The 7,952-nt window shown below is 38.3% G+C and overlaps 1 non-coding gene across 1 annotated transcript; it reads left to right on the top strand.

Moving 5' to 3' along the window:
• Positions 1–1,626: 1,626 nt before the first annotated feature.
• Positions 1,627–1,733, top strand: LOC128247149 (U6 spliceosomal RNA). Its single transcript, XR_008263562.1, has one exon. It is a non-coding gene; the product is annotated as a U6 spliceosomal RNA (small nuclear RNA).
• The last annotated feature ends 6,219 nt before the right edge of the window (positions 1,734–7,952 follow it).

Below are 7,952 nucleotides of genomic sequence, written 5' to 3'. Positions count from 1 at the left end.
TGGTGAATGTTCTGGCGTTCGAACTGTAGAATCTCTTTCTTTTGGGACGGTGTGCACTGACCCCATGGCGCGCCACTTCTTAACTAACATTTGTATTGTTGTTTTTTGCCGGGAAGCTTTTACCCGGAAATTTGACTTCAAAAATGTCATGCGTTTGCTTAAGAGTACCCGTTATCACGCGCTTTCACAATCTCCACTCATCCTGCCATTGAGTATGTCATCTAGCAGAAAAGGCTAGAGTTGTTCACTCAATGCAATCTTACAGTCAACTAATGTGGTGATGATGCGGTGAGGATAACGTAGCAAACAGTCGACTTGTGCGCCATCTTTGTTCAGCAGTTAAGAGCGGGCGATATAACACGATGACACTTGCAAACGAAGGGCCTGGTGCTTTTTCATGTGTGTAAATTTATTTCTGTATTTACACTATGCTACGGAATCCGGGTTACCTTTTCATGCACCAACCAGTGAAAATGTAACAACGAAGCTGCTGGAGACACAATATTTTAAAAACAAAATGGAAGGGTTATCACCTTGGAATGCCTTTGATCTGCTTGATTAAGGCTGACTGGGTTAAACGATAACGAAGTAAAGGTCTACAGAAAATATAATCATAAAGCAGCGTTGGGAGTGAGCAATTCAGATACTCTGCCACACTGAGTCAAATATCTGACAAAGAAATATCCAAGGAAGTATAAAAAATGGGACTACCAATGATCACTTAATACCAGGGTTCTTGTGGCAGATATTGGAAGGATGAAGTAAATCTGTATAGCAGCTCCATTCACTATTTTGTTACACGTATTTGTTATATATATTCTTTTACTTGTTTCAGTCATTTGACTGCAGCCATGCTGGAGCACCGCCTTTAGTCGAGCAAATCGGCGCCGAGAGTTAGGGCTGAAAACAGATACTTTCCTCTTTGGCCAAGCCCTCATCAACATTTTCATGGCTCTCTTGAAAAGGAAAATGAGGGTAGAGAGGGAAATGATACCTCCCAGCAATCTTGTTAAAAGGTAGGTGAAGGTTGCAAGAATGGTCTGAGTGATCGGGCCTACTCTGAGCATGCTACTATTTTTTACTTTTTGCACGCCTTTTATGTGCTCCCACATCATATTATCCTGTACCGCCCCCAATGATTTTGTGAACCCTTAGTGGTTAATAAAGAAAACATTATTATTATTATTATTATTATTATTATTATTATTATTATTATTATTATTATTATTATTATTATTTAAGACGTCTCACAGTATCCAGTATCCTGATGTTGATTGAAGATATTGTGTCTACCGGGGGTTTGTACTGTCTGTCAAGTCACAAGAACTTCAGACAGACAGTATTTTACGCAATATGCGTGCAGTTCCAAGTAATTCCGATTTTTGCAATACACCTAGGTTGTAGGGTATTTCTAAAATTTCCAGATGTTTCTTCAGGTTAGGTTGTATTGAACCCAATGCTCCGATGACAAGAAAGACAACTTTTATGTTTGACTCTCATAGCAGCCACACCTTGGCGATCCCAATTCTCAGGTCTCCATATTTATCAATCTTTTCTCTTCCTTTCATGTCGATTATTAGGCACTCTTGTGTGTCCCCCTAAAGGTTACAATATCCGGCCTTCGGTGTACTTGCTTCAGCAGTACATATACTAAAATTGGAACGATACAGAGAAGATTAACATGGCCTCTGCACAAGGATGACACGCAAATTCGTGAAGCGTTCCATATTTTACAAAAAGCGGCGATCTGGCAGAAACGTTAGCACGCCGGGCGAAATGCTTAGCAGTATTTCGTCTGTCTTTACGTTCTGAGTACAAATTTCACCGAGGTCGACTTGCCTTTCATCCTTTCGGGGTCGATAAATTAAGTACCAGTTGCGTACTGGGATCGATCTAATCGACTGGCCCCCTTTCCCCAAAATTTCGGGACTTGTGCCTAGAGTAAAAAAGAATATCCGGCCTTCGGTGTCCTAATACATTGTCTGTCTGGAAGTCAAAGTCCCAGAGGATTTTGCCTTTCCCTTTTCGCCCATTACCTTTTCTGGTGTATGTTGGTATCAAACACTCGTTACCTTGCATCTATACTTCTGGGGAACCTTGTCGTGTCTGCGCTTATACTCTTTCTACGCAAGACTTTCGACCCTCTTCCCATACATTATGCAGAGGTTCCTTGCATTTGTATGGTATATATCCCTTTTCACTCAGTTGGTGTTCACTGCCTGATCCTGGGCAGCGATGGTTAGGCTTTCAGTCTTCTTTTCTTAGGGTCACCCTTGCTGAGCTACCTCCATGTTGCTACCTGGTTAGTTTCACGGTGGAACGGGCCATGTAATTCTATGCGGAGTAGAGTTTCTTTTCTCTCGTTGGTTATTCGTGATCGGAATTCATTAGCACTCTCAAGTTCATATTTGATAGATCCTTCTGCATTAGTAGCATACTGTAGCAGATCTCGTTTGCTATTTACCAAATATTCTGCCATGTTTCTTCTTTCACTGCTGATGCACTCCCGTACGCTAACCAGCCCACGCCCATCTTTACACCTTTTCATGTAAAGCCTGTGTACGTTCGCCTTAGGGTGGAGGGCACCATACATTGTCATTGTTTGTCAGGTAGTGCGAACGAGTTGGTTAATTTCCACTCCTGTTGAGTTCTGACTTCGAGAGGAGTTTGACTCAAGGAACTGCCATCAACATATGGGCTGTTGCTGTAGTCCGCTAGAGTGCATTCACCCTGAAATTGACGCAAGCAGAGATTAACCAACTCGATCGCACTACCTGAAAGACAATGTCAATGCATGGTGCCTTCCACCCTACTATCAACTTACATCCCTTTTCTAGGGTTGCTGATCGTGCGCCTGAATCAGAAAATGTATGCAAGCCACGTTCTGGTTATTGCATCACACTGATTTAGCGGAATCGTTAGAGGCGTAGTCATTAGAGCATAAAAAAGATGTTTTTTTATTTACCTTTCATTCTTTCAGGGTCGATAAAATATAATACTAATCAAGTACTGTAATCGATAGTATCGACTAACCAACTACCTTCTTCTAAAATAGTCGCCTTGTGTCTAAAGCAGAAACGTTCGTAGCATCATTCTGCGAATAAGATTGGAAGAAATCTATCCTTGCTGGTATGTAGGAAATAAAAAAGACAAATAATCTCTTGTCGTTGTTACCCCAATGGACATTCTTAAAATTTCCAATACCTGGAATTAACTGGAAAAGAAAAGCTCAAAAGAAAGACATCTAGAGATCCTCTGTTATATATTGTCTTGAAACTAACTATACATCATGCAACATTGACTGTATCGAAGTCCATAGAAAGACAGAAAATGTTAAGTGTGATATTTTGATTCCTGGATTTTCACACCTTCTCATGGTTAATTATATCTTCACAGCTATTTTATGGCAAGAATGCATGTATTTTCTAATACAGAATTAATTAATTCAGCAGCTAAATTACATATGAATATAAAGCTAACAAAACATTCTGATTATAAATTCTTAAATCTATTATCTCTGGTGCAAAATGAGTTTGTTAGTAGTTTTCCCTACGTGGTTTATCAGCATGGTAGCTATTGATAATTACAGTTCAATCCCAACAACAAGCCGTAGTTATCTTCAGAATAATAAGTTCAATCGATTTTTAATTGGATTTATGAATTAATTTATTCTTATACCATCAATTTATTCTGTTGATAGGAGTCACCAATCGCCATATTGCTTTTACCACGATTAATTTATCAGTTATATGAGAACGTTTAATAGTCAACCGAGATAAAATCTAACCAACTTAAATTGCTTCTTATTCAAGTAGATTCGATAACAATGAGTGCCAACGTAATTTTTTTTTTAAATATCGGTTTTAGACAGTATCTTCGATTCAAGCTCGTATTACAAAAAAGCGTTTACAAAAACAAACGAAGTAATACGAAAGATGCAAATTGCCGAAGTTAGCGATTGGGAGAATAACAAATAAGCATCATTTGCATTAGCTGGCTCTATTAAAGGACATGATAATGATTCAAGGGAGATATCTGCGATTCACATGGAATTAAACGACTATTTATGGGCAAATTTTGAAAAATAGAGTTAGCAAATATCAACCAAAAATATTAGTTTCTATTTGTAAAGTCTGACATAATAACATGCACCACATTCACATAAATATAAATAGCAAAAAGGAGATGGAAGAGGAGTAGTAGACTGAAGGAAGAAATATGTTATAGATACACGTTTGTACACATTCCATTATTGTACAATCGATAGGAAAATCTGAGCTTAACACTAAAAGAAGCCTTCTTCATTTATACATTATGCAATATCTGCTGCTTATATTGTCTGTATTGCTATGAGATATATCTTTCTCATGACACAGCTAGGTGAATTGGCCCATTGAGATGTGTTTGAGGTGGTTGTGTTTAGCCCCTGGCCATTGTTGGTGAAACAAACCTATAATCAATAATATTTTGGTATTCCGTTTTATTTTTCAGAGATAGAGCATCTAAAAACTGTACTATTCAATGGGCCCTTGTCTTTTATTAAGACTGTTAGATGTGATACGAAAGATTTGGCATGCTAACGGAGAATTACCTCGAATTTTTTTCAGTAGTGCTGGCCACCTGATGATCATCCATGCCTCATGCGGCCCGCTTCTTAGGAAAAAAGTTGCCCATGTCTGACTGAGATTCCTTTCTGCCTCGTCGAGGAGATATAGATGTTACAGATGACTTCTATAACATCTTTCAGTTGTCTCTTATTACATGTCAAAGATCACTCACATACTTAAGCTGATGGAAGGGAATCGATAAAACTAAAGTACTGTAGATCAATTCAACCGTCTATATCACCCCGCACGACCACGCTTCCTTTAAAAACGGAATTTGAACCTAGTTTGTTGTCAAAAACTACTTTTTATTTATTTGACTATTCGTCAAGTCTGCCATCAGTTTAAGAACATTCATGAACCAGTCTGATGGTAGAATTTGCCTGGACTCCAAACATACATACATACATTATATATATATACCGTTCGACATGAGAGATATTACATTTTACTTTCTTCATTCGCTGTATTGGCAACTCGTTTCAGGTTGCAGTAATTTCATCTCGTTCAAAACATTTCACACAACAAATTATAAAGTCAGCTATTTATGCTATTTGAAACTAAAAGAAAAGAAGGGAATAATTGAGAAGGAGAGAGGGAGAAGACACACACACACACACACAGAGCAGTCTGTGTATGTATATGTTTTGTCTGTGAACAAGATGAAATATCCATTTGCTGATGTATAACGAAACCAGTCATCTGATAAGGAAAGATAATTTGATGGTGTCAGTGTGTCTGGAAAATTATTCAACATAATGTTACATATAAATAGAAGTATATAGAAATCTCAATATTATGTAAATGAATATAGATTTTAATATAAGGATATTTATAGAAATGGCAGATATAGCAGTCCTTTAGTATTGTTTACTGTTCTGTAGTATCCTGCTTGTGTCAGTTCTCTTTAGAATTATAAGATTAGTGCATTAAATATCAATTCAGCAAACATAATAACAGCTTAGATGAAACTGATTGTTTCGCCGAAATTGAATATACGCGTGTGTGTGTGTGTGTGTGTGTGTGTGTCCGATTTTCACATTTCATTTTGTATTTTGACATTTTTACAAGTACTTTCGAGTTTTATATCAATCCTCAGGTGAAAGTATTCATGGTGGCATTAACAAGCTCGATGGTGCTGTTGTATAGTAAAAACCACTCCGAATGGTTAACTGCTAAGCTGAGAGCAACTAGACAATAAAGAATATCGAAATACACACACACGCACACACACACACACACACACAGAGTAGCCATGCTTGATTGCTAAATCCATACGTTTTTTATTCTCTCTCTGTTTATTTTCTCTTATTCCTTTCTGTTGAAGAGCATAGACTCGAAACGTAAAATACTTTCTCACATTCCCGACCGCCAAACTAATACACCTGCTTGCTGTTCATACACCTGTCTTCGTCTTTTGTTTTTCTGTAAATTTCAACTATATATATACATATATACATACATATACATACATACACACACACACATATACTGGGTATCCCAGAAGTGGCGCACCATTCTGGTTTTCATTAAGAATAATTGAGACATTTTTTCTATTTTATTTTATTTTATTCAATTTATTTTCTATCTTTTGTATCTTTTCTATCTTTCAGAGTAGAAGAAAGAGTTCAAATTGTTTCCATGTTTAGATGAGATGAGGCAATACACCGCTCAGTAGCTAAAGAATTCAACCGCAAACACACTGAGCGAGAACTATTGAGCCATAATACTGCCTGCCGTTGAATCAGACGTTTCCAAGAAAATGGCTCAGTTGCTGGGTGGATGGATGGATGGATGGATGGATGGATGGATGGATGGATATCACGCTCGCGAAAGAAAGGTAGTTACAGAGCACTCATTGAAAAGGCTATTGTCGTATGCCGAAAGACTGGCAAATCAATACATAGTAATAAAAAAGAAAAGATGAACTGCAACCCGTACATATTTTGTTTTTCCATATATTGACAGGATTACCTCCTGAAATATAACTATATTTGTGTGTGTGTGTGTGTGTGTGTGTGTGTGTGTGTGTGTGTGTGTGTGTGTGTGTGTGTGTGTGTGTGTGTGTGTGTGTGTGTGTGTCCGTGTGAGCGAGTGTGTGTGTCCGTGTGAATGTGTGGGGGTTGTGTATTGTATGTATTTGTATACATAAATGAGTGTGTATGTGTTTTGGTCTGCAATGAAAAAAAAAACTGTCTTCATTATAGACAAACATGACCAATTGATTGATCAAATTATCGTGAAACTTCGTGTAACGACAAACAGCATTAGCCGAATAAATATGATTATACTCTACACCATGCATACTTTTTATCTTGTTCGTTATAAACAATGTGTGTGTGTGTGTGTGTGTGAACTTTCGCTTATGTATAAAGCGAAGGATGTAAACACCTAGGAGCGAATCGAACAAGCAGTGTTTTGGCAACGAAGTGACTTGGAATATGTGTTCTGCAACAAGTCACACGCACTCCCTTGATACTCCTACAGTCAAAATGTCATAATCCTATAATGGCTCGTAGGAAATTTATCACCATCGACTCTATAGTTGAGTGAATGCAGTTTAAATATCAAAAAAGTAAATAAATTAGGCGCAGGCGTAGGTGTGTAGTAAGAAGCTTGCTTCCCAACCACATAGTGTCGGGTTCAGTCCCACTGCGTGGTACTTTGGGAAAGTGTCTTCTATATCCTCGGACCGACCAAATCCTTGTGAGTGGATTTGGTAGACGGAAACTGAAAGAAGCCCGTCGTATATATACCAGGTCATCCCATAAGTTCTGCCTCATGAATTGTGCGAAAGTAACCGCAAACCCCGAGTTAACATCTGCTCTTCTCTCCATCCTCGCGAACTCATTTCACTCTTTTGGATAGACTTGTGACTGCTGACGAAAAATGGATCTTCTATCTAAATGTTAAATGTCGTAAACAGTGGCTTGGTAAAACGGGGAAAAGCTCAACCACAACCAAGAAGGGAACTTCATGGGACAAAGGTTCTTCTCTCTATCTGGTGGGATTGCAAAGGAGTAATTCACTTTGCATTGTTACCACCTAATGCAACAATCAATGCTCAAGTCTACTGTCAGCAATTAGAGCATTTGAACCAAGCTTTGAAGAAAGGAAGACCTACTTTAGTGAATTGCAAAGGAGTGATGTTTCATCGGGACAATGCGCGACCCCAAGAGCTTGGTTGGGAAAAAATTCCTCATCCAACTTATTCTTCCGATCTTGCTCCTTCAAACTACCATTTGTTTCGTAGTTTACAGAATCATTTGGGGGACGTAACTTTCGCAAGCCAGGAGGAGGTCGAAACTGACATTTCAGAGTTCTTCGCTTTGAAACCAAAAGAGTTTT

The sequence above is a fragment of the Octopus bimaculoides genome, chromosome 2 (assembly GCF_001194135.2).
Source record: "Octopus bimaculoides isolate UCB-OBI-ISO-001 chromosome 2, ASM119413v2, whole genome shotgun sequence".
In the NCBI taxonomy this organism is placed as follows: domain Eukaryota; kingdom Metazoa; phylum Mollusca; class Cephalopoda; order Octopoda; family Octopodidae; genus Octopus; species Octopus bimaculoides.
The sequence above is the reverse complement of the archived record's forward strand: the minus strand, read 5'-3'. Positions and strand labels throughout refer to the sequence as shown.